This window comes from Cynoglossus semilaevis, chromosome 5 (genome assembly GCF_000523025.1).
Source record: "Cynoglossus semilaevis isolate Cse_v1.0 chromosome 5, Cse_v1.0, whole genome shotgun sequence".
NCBI lineage: Eukaryota > Metazoa > Chordata > Actinopteri > Pleuronectiformes > Cynoglossidae > Cynoglossus > Cynoglossus semilaevis.
Genome location: NC_024311.1, coordinates 18,822,774 through 18,837,345, shown reverse-complemented (window position 1 = coordinate 18,837,345; position 14,572 = coordinate 18,822,774). Strand labels below are relative to the sequence as shown.

Genomic DNA, 14,572 nt, shown 5'->3' with positions numbered 1-14,572 from the left:
AAAAAGCCCAACTGTTGACAGCAGATGAAGTCAGTGAAACAACGTTAATGTGAACCGTTCCACTGAGACCAACACTTCAGTAAATGACCTGCTATAATATGATACTAACCTGCTCACTGGTCAACACAACAACCAGCTGATGAACCGACCAGTGCCTGTGGCTGAAGCAAAGTCTCCACCCTGTAGTGGACTCAATGTCCCCACAGCCACAGACAGACCACAGTCAGGGTCTGACTGTAGGGCCTACAGTATGTCCGCCTGTCAACCCACAATTCCCTCTGCTGACGCTGCGTGATGACAAGTAATGCTTTGAAATGTAACGCGGCAGCGTGAGGCACAGAAAAATAATGAATGATCATGTTGAACACGTATGAAAAAGTTTGATTCTCCCACGTGTTCATTCATGTTCATGTTAACTCAGGAGGCGACCGTGGTACTTTGATTTAACTACCTGCGATTGTTAATACCAATCAGCGACACAGCTGTGTCCTGGTGGACCAGTCACCACAAAACAACCTCGCTCCGTGCCAATGTTTGGACCTCGCTGCCCTGTTGACCACGGCCCAGTGAGTTCAACAGGAGAATCCATTTTGGTCCAATTAAAGTCAGAATGGCGTCCAGCTTCCAAACAGTGAACAGATGTGCGTGCAGGGCAGCGGCGCTCGGTGGTTCATTCTCCAACTGTAACCACAGGAAGGCAGCTTCAATACATGGTCCAGGTAGAACCCACATACGGTAGAGAACCAGAAGAAAAAGCCTTCATATCGTCTAAAGTCATCGGGGAGAAATGACGAATCTCTTTTTACTACGTCTGACAACTTGTTTCTCCTTGTCTGACCTCCTTTGTGAGTGCAGCGAGGATTCCAAATTAAACTGGGTGACGTGCTCGTAGCCTAGCTTCCTTTGCTCAGGAAAACATGGTGAACCAGAAGCCTCATGCCTTATCTGTTTTTCACTGAATACAACATTTGAACATTTGAACACCTGTGTGCTGGGCTTCACAGTCATGAGTCGGGGCTGCCTGATAGGCTGCCTGATGTAAAGTAGATTGTCAGATTATCTTGGGGTTGACGACATCCAAGGGATTGTGACCTGACTACAGCCACGCTGGTGTAGTAAACAAATCAATCATATTCAGATGCAATTACAGCCCAGAGCTGAGTCACATCTGATGATGTCAAACCCCTGGTTCTATAAATCCATTTGAACCATATTTGATACGTACGATCCTGAGACCTACAGATCATCAACATGATCAATTAAAATGATCAATTCCTTTAAAAACTGATCTCATGTATTCTGCCCCCTGGTGGATAAAAGAATCCAGTGTGATTCTTAGCAACCCCTACAGGCTGCCACAGGAGAGCGCCGTGTGGTTCTTCTGGGGCTCAAACCCAGGACCTTCTACATGTAAGGCAGGCGCGATAACCACACACTATGGAATCACTAATAATAACTGGATTTTTATTGACACCACACTAAGGAAACTGTTGTGTTACCAGTTGATCTGCTGCAGTAGGCTGCCAGTTGGTGGCTCCTCTTGGACTCAAACCCATGACCTTCTGCGTCTAAGCAGGCGTGATTTACGGTTTATGGCTGCGAGACAGTTGTGGAGTCTCATAAACAAAACTCTGTGCCCATTTTTTTTTATTTTGTTACTTTAATACTTTACCTGAATACTTTTTTCACTCCATTCTAGAAGAAAAAAGAATCTGCACCGAGGACAGACAAAAATGAGAGCGGAGTGAAAAAAATGGGAGTGAAAAGTGTTAACCTTGAGAGCTGTTAAGAGAATAAACTGCAGCATGCAAAGCATTCCCCTGAGTCTCTTTTAGCCAGCCCTTCTGTGGAGCTGCAGCTTCTTTAAGATGCAGCAATATGATTATTTCTTCTTTTTTGTTCTTAGTGATTCAGCCTAAAAGCCTTTCTTCATCTTCATCTCCATGTCAGAACTGAACTGGATGAAACAGGAGACTGAAGGAATGACAAAGCAGAGGCTGGCTGTTAATACAAGAGAGGGAAGAGAAAGGGAAATGAAGATAATGGTTTTCTGGGGCACAGAATTGTGACAGACTTAGTGGAACAGCTTCGATCAATTGTTGCAATTGTGCTAGTTTGTGGGCGTGTTTAGAATTGTTTTGGCCCGTCTCTGTGCTGTGAATAAAACCAGTCTGCTGTAGTTAATGGTGTGAAAAATGGCGTCCATCGATGCAAGCAGCCTCTAAGAATAGCTACATCATCTCATTGTGTCACAGAATACTATGCGCAGAGGGGCAGCCTGCTCCCTATTAGGCCGTCAGATTGTCTCTCCTGTGGTTAGTACTTTTTACTGATGCACATGGGCGGAGAAGGTATAATGTCGTCTGATTTTGAAGATGTGCTACATTTTTATAGCCTGTAAAAGCTGCCAGAGCTAAATGTGGTAAAAGACTCACAGGTGTCGCGGCTTCATCCTCAGTGGGCGTTACAGTCGATGATCAGATCAATGACTTGATTTTACTACGTCCAAACTTGACAGGCACTAAAGGCCAACACATACACAGATTATCCAGGCCTCAGCAGAGCTGCGTTCTCTCCTCCAATCACAGAACAGATTGATAATATTCTACTGTGATGAACTGACGCAGCACCTCAGCCTTAAACACACTGACAATACTGTCAGCTTTTCACTTCAATATAACTGTAGACACAGCACAGTGTGGCTGTTGGCTACTGTTAGCTGAGGCTGAAATAATACATAGAACATAGAACAACAATCAATAAAAGCACTAACCAACCAAGTTCACATGAACTGAGCTGATGAAATATTATAGGATATTCATGAAAACACTGTTTTATTTAAACAACAACAACAACACAAAGATGAGATGCTAATACTGGTGAACCAGACCTAAAGTTATTCATTATTCTAACGTCCACACAAACCAATAACCTACTGGATCTGACGTTCGATCACCAATATTCATAAGACGTGTCACGTTACGACTACGACTGCACATCTATTATTAAACCATTAGAAAAAGGTGATTTGTTCTGCACCATAAGAGATGTTGACGAAGAATAAAAAAAAGTCAGGTTGGAGTGAGTCATTTCTCTGGGTCTAATTGAAGCGTGCCATCTGTAATAACAGGGAGGGCCGTAGGAACAAAGACATCCCATTACTGAACACTGATGATCAAGACAAGTAAATAGGTTGTAGAAAAACCACTCTTTTGTCCTCCTCCATGAACAAAAAAAAAATAGAAAATCTGTGTTTTATTTTCTCACTCTATGTTGTCAAACTGTGAAGAGCAGAAAGAGATGTGGCTCTTGGCTCATGTTAGCACGTTTAAATTAGCTGCTGCTGCTGCTGCTGTAGGAAGAAGTACACAAAAGGACCTAAATAAGGTACAGAGAATGAACAGTTACAGTAACCGACTGTTACAGTAACTGACTGTTACAGTAACAGTTCAGTCGTCAAAACACTTTGACCAAATGTGAGGGAACAAAGTTGTTGTTAATATTAGGGATGACGACACTGACCAACTGAACATCTGTAAATAAATAAATGACGACAGGACGTATTGAAGGGTTCGGTTTTATCAACTCGGTGATTTGAACTAAAGCAACGGTTGCTGAGACATTGCTCAACACTTGAACTCCTTCTGTAATCCTCCCATCACAAGACCATTGCAGGAACCACTGAGCTAAAGGCTGTGCCAAAATGGCAGACAGTACAGTCTCTATAAGACAACAGTTCCAGGTGTGTTGATAAAGCAGCAGACATTCATGGTCCACTCTGTGTCCCTCTGTCTCTTCCTCTCTTTTTCCCAAACGCAGACACCCTGACACAAAAACCATGTCCAAATAATAAAAAAAACCACCAGCGTTGAAATTCAGTTCAGGACACAGTCTGAATATTCTTTGTATTTTGGTGAAAACAACCAAAGACGAGATGTGAGACTTGGACAGAGGAAATGTTTTATTACAGCCTGACTCAGTGAGTTCACGTTCAAAGGACAGCAGGGACACAGTGGAGTCAGTGTGAAGCTGAGACACAGACAGGTTGCTAAAACCACACACTGCAGACTGTGCAGTACTCTGTGTCTGCTCTGGTCTGGTCTGCTCTGCTCTGGTCTGGTCTGGTATATATACAGAGTCATGACTGGACTGCTGCCAGGTTCTCCTCTTACTGCTCCTCACAACTACTTTTTATTCAACTCATCACTGACGACACTGGTCTGATGAAGAGCAGGGTGGTTTCTCCAAGATGGTGGATGGAAACCTTTAAATGTCCAAACAGCTTCAACCATAGATGTGGAGCTACAGGAAGTGCTGCCGTATCACACCGAGAGGGAAAGGGTTAACCAGGCTGGAGCGTCAATGTGTCTACTGACAACATCATGTTTGGATCAAATCCATAGTTCAAATCTGCACATTCAAATTATTGCTTTCATTGTATTTTTTTACTTGAAGCTTTTTAAGCAGTGGTAAATCAGAGAGTTTGGCTTCATAGATAAAAACAAAACAAAAAAGATTTGCAACATGAGCAACAGATCTCTAGAAATGGCAAACATTAGACTCTCCTACTGGGATGTGTGTCTAAACCACCTCATTAATGCCAACAAGACGGATCTGTTTAACATTCACGTCATTAATTACCACACTTTGTTAAAAGCCTGTCTGTGTGAATATTTGAAGCAGGATCTCAGAGTCAGGACTTCTGAGGTCTGTGTTCACCTGAGCCTGGTCTTGTTATTCAAACTTAAAAAAAATAATATATATATATATAAATAAATTACAGACAATGTGTTTCTCAACAGCTTTTGAAATCATGGGGGAGAAAACAACTATTTTGTTACCATAAAGCCACAAGGTGGCGCACACACCTGTTCACCATGAAAGGTCCTTGGTGGAGCTGAAACTGCAGCCACTGCTTTTAGGTTTCAGCATTTGTGTTTTTTTATTTCCTCTAAAGTTCTACAATAGCTCTAACAGGTTTCTACGACATGTATTTCTGTCGGTTGGACAGCTGGTGTTGAATCCCTGTGTGGATTGGCAGAGCAGCACGGTTGTACGTCCAACATGGATCAGTGGCGTGATGAAGCCGTTACTGCAGTGAATAAGACGGACACGGTGGACCAGCTCACAACAAAGAGAAGACAAAAGAAGCTCAGATGCAACGGCCAATCATGGCCTGACATGGACGGCTGTCAATCACACCATCACATGATACACAACATTTACTGTAATGTGGGGAAGGTGAAAGAACAGAGGGAATTATTCAGCTGAGAACAGACTGTTTGGCTGATTCGGCTCAGTCACATCAACAGTCGGAAGTTAAGGTTTGAGTGATTGAAAAGTAGAATCAGATTGAGCTTTTTGGGTTTTTTACCTGATGGAGACATTTGTAGGTCAGAGCTTCAGGACGACGTGATCTTCACTGGAGCTGGTGCTGCAGATGAAGAGCACAGAGAACATACAGGATTATAGTCTTCAACATGTGAACAGTCTGCTGTGTTTGAATGTATTGATCACTGCAATGGTCCAAACATTACTACAGTACCTCCATGTACTGTGTACTTGTACTGTGTTCAGTCAACTTTAGTTTCTGAGACACTAAACCTAAACATAGATTCTTGGTAGAGTTGTGTTGACGTTTGTCTAAAAATGTCCTAATGAAATTCACCAGTGAAATCACAGACATTAACGTCCAGGACTTTTGTCAAAACTAACGATAAGGTAAATAACCGACCACGTGTTGTTGACTGTATCTACACTACTTCTCAAGGTCAAAGCTACAGTGGGAACTGATAGAATCAGCTGTTTGAGTCGACACAAAGGTCATGGTGATGAAGCGTTCTGTTCAGGCACAGTCAGGACTCCAGATCACGGCAGAGTCGAGGACCACGGGGTCGTCTGTCAACACCAAACAACCAGGACGAGGGTGAGGGTCAGCCGCCTTGTGTTGTGTGGAGGGCAAATACTTTAAAAACAAGAGTGTGTGTGAGTCATATTGTAGGCTCAATAGTGTATCCCATAATACTTCAACTGCTGTTTAACACCTAGATCTGCTGAAAGTTGATGGAATCAAGGGGAAAAATTAATGCTAATTAGTGATCATTCATTTGTTGCCAATTAATTGTTAATAACTCAGCATGTATTTATGTACAATGCAGAACAGTGTGTATACTGTATATGTATATATAAATATATATACTAATATATATATATATATATATATATATATACAGCTTAACAGGCTTTGAAAACAAACACGTCAGTGTCCTCCAGACTTTCTCCAAGGTCATTACGAACAAATCAGGTTATATATGTGTTCATTTCATTAATGAATCCATCAAAACAATCTGATTATCAATGTTAAACTCTCACATTTATTCCTGATTAATTGAGATAAATCAACATTCATTAATATGATATTAATATGTCCGTCGTGTTTTCATCTGTCGTCATCTGGGACTAAACCAAACCATTCATTATTACTAAGGACAAATGTCAAGAAATATATCAAGCTTCATGTACTGGATGGTGACTTTTGGAGTTTCTAAACCTACATTCAGGTAACCTGCTGACATTATAACTCCCACAATGCTTTGTTTTCACAGTGATACTTTAATGTGACACTGTGCTCCTCAGATAAATGATTTGAACTCTGCCAGGCTTCACTTCCTGCTAAATGCTGATGCTACTGTATTTTTATACTGTGAGACGCTCAGTTCTCAGCTGGGACTGTGTGCCTCCGGAGGATTAACACGGTACGACACCAGGGATTTAACAGTTCAAATGATTTTTTTTTCACATTCAACTCTGATATGAGCAAGAGGCTGGATGACCTTTGTACAAAACATGGCTTAAAATGTCAGACCCCCGTCCAACTGGACTGAGTGACAGATGAAACACCAGAGAGGCTTTGACACCTGCATGTCAAAGTTGACTGACCTCTGACCCTTTTCTAACAGACAACAGTGAGTGCAGGTATGAACTGGACAGACAGCAGCGCTGTAACGTTGAAGTGCAGCTGGTGAACCATACATACATTTACTTCTTCTTCTTCTTCTCCTCATATATATAAATATATTTATATCATACATATATTTACTTGGGTGGTTCATATATCGACACAGCACTAGCAGACGGCTAAAGCTATGGACGTGTCGGCCTTTTTTTATAGAAGTTAAACTCAAAAATCAACTCTAAAAACATTTATGTGACGATTTCAGGACATTCAGCTTTTAAAAAAAACTAGATTTACTGCAACATATAACCGTTATCTTTCATAAAATTGCATCCACATTGTTTTTTCAGGGGGAATATGAACATGTGATTAGGTCATGTGATCAGAGTCATAACACTGGTGTTCAGGGAACTCATAAGATTTGATGCCTTCACTGACCTCCAGGGAGGTTGGCTGCAGACGTGTGAGGGACACAGAACAACTCAGTCAGGTGAACTCACCATGTTCTAAACCCACGGACTTCTTAGTCCTAATGCAGGAACAACATGGTTTATATTTCTGTACACATTAAAGACACGGTCCACAGTCATCATTCATCTGTGTGTCATCACTGACAGATGAATAACAGCGGCTGGACGTACTGTACACCTGAGAACTGGAAGATCCATGACTTCACTTCAGTTGTTCAATAATGTAACTCACCGTTAACTCACTGTTAACTCACTGTTAACTCACTGTTAACTCACTGTTAACTCACTGTTAACTCACTGTTAACTCACTGTTAACTCACTGTTAACTCACCGTTAACTCACCGTTAATTCACCGTTAACTCACTGTTAACTCACCGTTAACTCACCGTTAACTCACTGTTAACTCACCATTAACTCACCGTTAACTGGACGACGATGCCTGTATGTTGCGTTCATGTGAATAATGAACCAGACTTCCTCCTCCCTGTGTCCCTGTGTCCCTGCGTCTCTGTGTCCCTGCGTCTCTGTGTCTCTGTGTCCCTGCGTCTGCCGTTGGTAATTTGAATGATTTCCAAAGGCAGGGAGAAAAGTGGGCCACAGTTCCCCTTAATTGACTGCGTGTACTCTGTCCTTGTCAAATCATGGTTAGACGTGTGATATTTCCCTTTTCAACTCTCACGCTGTTCACAGAAAAACAATCTTTTTATTACTCAGGCCAAGTGGGAAATATTTCCCATCAGCGCTGCATATCTGGAGGCTAATGAATGAGGTGGACAGCACTCTCCAACACTAACAGAGGACTGGGCTGCTGGTTCAGAGTGACAGCGGAGCAGAAAGGGACTAAAAGCCAAAGCGCTGTTCACCTTCGTTAGATCAGACATTTCATTATTCTGTTACTCAACATTTAGACTTTCCTGCAGAAGTTTGAAATTTGAATGTTACCTGTGCACATTAGTGCTCTTTAAATGGACGCTCGCTCTGATGTTTAAATCTACCGCTAATTATGTACGTAGCCTTTCAACTGTTAGTCCTGGAGTGTCAACTATAGTGAAGTGAAGTGCACTGAATCAGGGCTGAGTGAGCAGCAGCAGCAGCAGTAACAGCAGCAGCAGTAACAGCAGCAGCAGTAACAGCAGCAGTAGTAACAGCAGCAGTAACAGCAGCAGCAGCATCAGCAGCAGCATCAGCAGCAGCAGCAGTAACAACAGCAGCAGTAACAGCAGCAGCAGTAACAGCAGCAGTAGTAACAGCAGCAGTAACAGCAGCAGCAGCATCAGCAGCAGCATCAGAGCCTGTCAATAGAAGCCTCTAATCAAGGCCAAGGTGATTTCACTCCCAAACAGCAGGGCTGCTCTTCCAGCAGGTATCAGTTCTGTTCAGCTCTGGTCAGTATTTAGAATGTTCTGTCTGTGCTGGAATTGTCCAGGTTCTGTGTGTTTTTTTTTTCCCACTGGTTAAATTTAGCCCAGTGTCCCACACTGCAGATAGAATACTAATCAGGCCAGCACAAAGACATGAGCCAAACACAGAGCACAGACTCCACTCCTGTCCTTCTCCTACGTTTCTACTGCATCAAAGCTTTCAGGCTCCAGGGATGACGTACTGTCACAGTGACCTCTCCGACAGGTCAAAGTCTGACCCTGGGATGTGGTCGTGCATTTCGTATTCACAAAGAGCATTTAAAATGCTTTTTAGTTCCACATTAAAGCCACTTAATGGAACTGCTCTTACCTAGGACTCAACTATTCATAACAAATGTCATCCAATAAAAAAATATTTTCATTTGCCTTTCAATTGCATCTGTCAGAGTCTCTGCGTGCTGTCTCTGATTACTCTCCATGAAAGAGAAAAACAATTTTGTCATTTATGTGGCTGTAAATAATTGAGCAGGTACAGTCGACAGTCACATCCATAATTTACCAGCTGCAGTTGGAGAAGTCAAATCAGCATTTTCTGTTTCTCAATCGATCATAATTCATCAGAATACGGGACCGGCTCCCCAAGTTGCTGACGGCTGGATTTTCCCCACATTATAAAACTAACATAACTAATGGTCTGTAGGTTCTGTGTGTGAGGTTGACACACACACACACACACATTAGGTCCAGTCCTTTATTTTTAATAACACACAGAAACACGTGGATAATTCATACCACCTTAAGTGCTGCCATAGGAAGGAGCCTGGCACGCCGTCTGATTCCTATGTAACATTTCTGTTCAGCACTGATAACAAAACACTCTCCCCAGACTGAAGGCTGAAGTTACAGCTACAGTACGACTGACACAACTTTACTCACTACTCAGGTTTTTTTTTTTTTTTTTTCTCTAAAAATGAGAGCAGATGCCAAATGAAACCAGTGAGCGGAGCAGCACCAAAATAAGAAACGCTGTAATCAGGACACCCGGCCTGAATATTTAGAGCAATATACATATTTAAGCATGTCATTTCATGTCCTTCCAGGTCAGAGCAGAGTGACTGGGGTAAAGGTAGTTCCCTTGTGTTAAATCATTTTCTTCAACTCTGACGTAGTAACAGAAACATTGACTGATTTCTGGAGTCTTTTCTACAAGACTTCACTCTGCTGTGTCAGAAAGATAAGGATAGAGCGAGAAGGACACAGAAGGAGGATGTTCATCTTCTCCACTGACGTCCGCACACACAGTATACGTCCACTTACAATGTGGAGCCCGGTCGTGACGGCTGCCAGCTCGCCGTCAGCGGGCAGACGTCTGGCCAAGCCCATCCATTAACCCAGAAGAGCTGGCCACCTTCCAGTCTCAACGACCAGGCTTTTAATTGTGTTGTGGAGAAGGTGGAAGTACAACTGCAGTCAGAGTTGGACCAGTGTCAAAGACACTCAGCACCATCCAAAAATACCAAACCAACTGTTCTCAGGTACACAGGTGACCCTGCAGAACAACAACTGCCAGTGTTCACACGTCAGAGACAGGAAGCGTCTGATACTGCTGCAGTGGTGGCTCCAGGTTGGAGTTGTAGTTGTTTTGAATTTCAAAGACCTCAAAAAGGACTGCTGACTAAGACAACACCAACAACTGGGTCAAACATGGTCCATGTGGTGTTCCTTCTGTGGCTCTGATCTGTTTTCTGTTTGGTTCTAATGTTTGTCACCAGGAAGTCGTAAAGTCCAGACGCATAAAGCGTCATTCCCTCTTTGTGTTTCTGAGGGTCGTTCTGACATGGTCCAGGAAACACTGGTCATTATTCTGTCATTAGCAGATTTTATATACAACTCCATTAGAAAAAAATCACCAACTTCTCTCATTTAACTCTCGGTCATGTTATATTTTTTCTTCTAGTCATTTTGACGTCAAAGATCAGTAGGTGCAGAATGAAGGATGGATGAAGGATGGATGAAGGATGGATAAATGATGGATGAAGGATGGATAAATGATGGATGAAGGGTGGATGAAGGATGGATGAAGGGTGGATGAAGGATGGATAAATGATGGATGAAGGGTGGATGAAGGATGGATGAAGGATGGATGGATGGGTAGATAAATAGATAGATTCTTTTGAGATCTCCTAATCTTATATATGTATGCACACACACACACACACACACACACACACACAGCTGGTAAATCCCGTTGATGCTGCAGAACGCTTCAGCATCTCCATAATAATACAACAAAACTAATTGACCTGTCTGCTGCTGAACTTGAGTCCTGAAAATGAAAATATTCATGCTCCTTTCCTGAATACAACACAATCATCTAAGATTTATGCTTCCACCCTGCACCAAATTAATTGTGCACGGAGTGAGGAGGGTCAGGAGAATATCTCCAAGAATTGGATCCCGCATGTCATTACATAATTGCATGATATAAAATGCTATTCCTGCTTTGCCCTCTTTTTCATCCTAACAAACAATGGCTCTCTGCTGCCCCCACAGTCAGCACTGAGGTACAGCTCAGTATCATGTATTAGTTCATGTTTAAGCCTGTCTGCGTGACAAGCAGAGGGGCGGGGCACGTGTGGCGCCCTCATTAAAACGGCGAGGCGGGCCAACGTGCCGTGTGGCGACTGCCTGAGGATTATCCCAGGACTGTGAGGTTTTTCTTAAGAGCAACGACTTCTTCCACCTCAACCAAAGTCATGAGGTGAAATTTATCAGGGAATTAAAGGAAGAAAATGAGTCCAGCATTTTAGAGGGATGATAGAAATATTTGGTTATTGCACTGGCTGGAAAAGACATGAGAAAAACACATGACACATCATTGAACACAGTGTATAAGAGGAAGAGTCAGGTGATGATGATGATGATGATGATGATGATGATGGGACGGAGGAGGTGGGGATGAAAGGAGCGAGCTGATGAAAGACTCTACAGGAGTCACAGACCAAGAAAAGAGGAGGTGTTGACAATGAATCCTGTAAATCCATTTGGTTTTTCAGACATGGATGGAGAACGAAACTGACAACAGCTGGAGGGGCCAGTGCTCCATGAAGTGAATACAAACGTGGAGGGGTAGAAAAATAAATAAAGAATGTGTCACCTAGTGGGAGGAGGCAGCCAGGCAGGATCTGTCAGAACTCTGCTGCTGTCTGCACATTAGATCTGGGGCTATTTAAAGAAGGAGAGCGTGCCCAAGACCCAGTGAACAGTGAACATGGATGAACGCTGCACTGGCGCCCCCTGTCTTCAAAAATACCATATGGTAGCCATTCTGAGAGGACGTGATGTGGACAAGAGACCCAAAGTAAATACACCGATATAAAACACAACCAATAACCACTCCCAAAAACAAAAACACCTTTGTTGATGGCGAACAAATTGGTGAGCGCAGTTATTCATGTAATCCTCCGGCATCACAACAAATTAACCTCAGAATAAAAGGGTCGTGATCGTCTATTGGACGATTATAAACTGATTAGGAAAAAAAAAACAAATAATCAATAATCTAAAAATGAAACTTTAATGTCGAATAATAAAGTTGGTTGTACCAATTAGGGTGAGATGATGTCATTGGCCGAGGTAACAAAACAACTGTAACAGTGAACATGGATGAACGCTGCACTGGCGCCCCCTGTCTTCAAAAATACCATATGGTAGCCATTCTGAGAGGACGTGATGTGGACAAGAGACCCAAAGTAAATACACCGATATAAAACACAACCAATAACCACTCCCACATCTGCCTTACATACAGAAGGTCCAGGGTTCGAGCCCCAGAGGATTCACATATTTAATGAGCTTTGTTGGTTGGAAAGAATCAAACTGTAAATAGTGGAATTAAAAAACCTCAACATAATGAGAGGTCAAAGTTTTTGGATTTTTTTTTATCTTAATTTGTCTCTTATCCAGAGTAAGATGCTTTTTTTTTTTTTACTAGAACTGTGGTTCTGTGGTACTGAATTATGTTTTTAGAGAATCCCACCTCCAGGGTGACAGTCAAGGGATTTTGATTTGATTTCTTGTGAGATTAAAATGCAGGTTTTTAATATCAATATTTCAAGCCGTACGTTGACCTGTACCGTCCACTGCAGGCCCCCGCCCCTGTGTTTCACATCAAAGGTGTATGAGCCAGACGGGCTGTCAGAATTGTTGTTTTCTGGTTTCCTGCTCAGAAGCTTGTTTTTTATTTGAAAGTGAAAAATAAAGAGGAGAATGATCAATTCTTTCTTCTGTGGCTGCAGCGATTTCTGCTGCAAGGTATGAGAATAGCTACGGTGATGGAATTTTGTGCATGTACTGTATTTTTCGCTGGTACCTATTATTGTATTTTCCGTGTGAGTGCATGTTGTTTGTGCAACTTTTCTGTCCTCCCACGGTGGATTGATTAGATGGAGCCCTGTTGGCGCTGCCCCCGCTGGCTGTTTGGTCACATCATTCTGACTGTCAGCAATGTGTCCCTTTTTTGAAGAAGGCAAAATTAACATAGTCCTGTTTGCCTCCCAAACATGAGCCAGAGATGATGCGGTACGCAGCACCAAACTGCACGGCCTCATTTACACACTTCCACACCGCGCTTGCACTCGCTCCGTCTTATTTTCAGCAGCCTGACTCTGGGCATCAGCCTGAGTCACTCTGGGACGGTCAGTTATCTCTCCGTTCAGTCTTTAGATTTCACCTCTTCTATTGCTTTCATCAATCAAGACTGCACTGCCAAGGAGAGGCGGGAGAGAGAAAGAGAAATGAAAGGCTGAAGCCCTGGAAGTTGTTAAACCACTGTTGCTAACGGACTCCACACAGAGAACACGGATTATTAATGCAGTCCTGTTTCAATGTTTCCAGGAATATAGGTTGTAGGTTGATGCATAAAAAGCTGGGAGCTTACATCAGGCGGTGATTGCGTCACACTACCATGAATTGCAAACAGACACCGTGGCAGGTTTGTAGGAGGCAGTTTACAGATTGGAAAAAAGCAGCAAAGGTCACGGTGCGCAGGTTTGTAGGAGGCAGTTTACAGTCAGGTTGGAAAAAAGCAGCAAAGGTCACGGTGGGATGACCTCGTCACACAGAGGGGTGGCAGAGAGAGGGAAGCCCACAAACGGCTGCTCCACCGGACCACGCCACCTGCTAATTATACGCTGCGCCTGACTTCACACGTTCTCTTCCCAACCAGTGCCAACTTCAGTGAAAAGATGAATTTGCCTCACGTGGAACGATGCATCTTCATTCTTCACGCCTTCCCATTTGTGTCAACAGCACGAGACAATGGACCTACTATTTGTAGATGAGCAATTTAATGCATGAAAGCAAAAGATAAACTGAGATGAGAAAAGAATGGAAAATTGCTTCTCCTGTCCTTCACCTTCAGTGTACACTGCTTATTTGTCTGTGGTAATTGGCCCCTTTAATATTCCTGGGGAGAATGCAGGTAGAATGCTGAATCCTACTGAGATGTACGTGTGTGTGTGTGTGTGTGTGTGTGTGTTCAACACAATAGTGAGCTGAGTCTGGCTGATGGAGGATGGTGGCCACAGAGGCTTTACATTCAGCTGATGATGTCACAGCTACAGACACACACACAGACAGGTCTGTTGTGTCACTGGAGGAAGATTTTTAATGCAAGTAAAGTCAATACACAATCATTTATCCTTTCACTCTTCTTCTACGGCTTAAGCCTCAGAGTCGAGAGGTTGCTGGAACTAATCAGTGAAGTCACCAGGTGGGGAGTCAGG

General features: G+C 42.9%; 2 protein-coding genes across 3 annotated transcripts in view; one reads left to right on the top strand and one right to left on the bottom strand.

Moving 5' to 3' along the window:
• Nucleotides 1-14,572, bottom strand: part of LOC103379417 (lysyl oxidase-like 1) — a 146,937-nt gene that overhangs the window by 81,749 nt on the left and 50,616 nt on the right. Inside the window, exon 2 of the mRNA XM_008310963.3 lies at nt 5,375-5,434. The gene's annotated coding sequence lies outside the window, so the exon portion shown is untranslated. The remainder of the gene's footprint in view (nt 1-5,374; nt 5,435-14,572) is intronic.
• insyn1 (inhibitory synaptic factor 1) overlaps nt 1-14,572 on the top strand; it is a 33,909-nt gene that overhangs the window by 5,736 nt on the left and 13,601 nt on the right. The window lies entirely within an intron of this gene.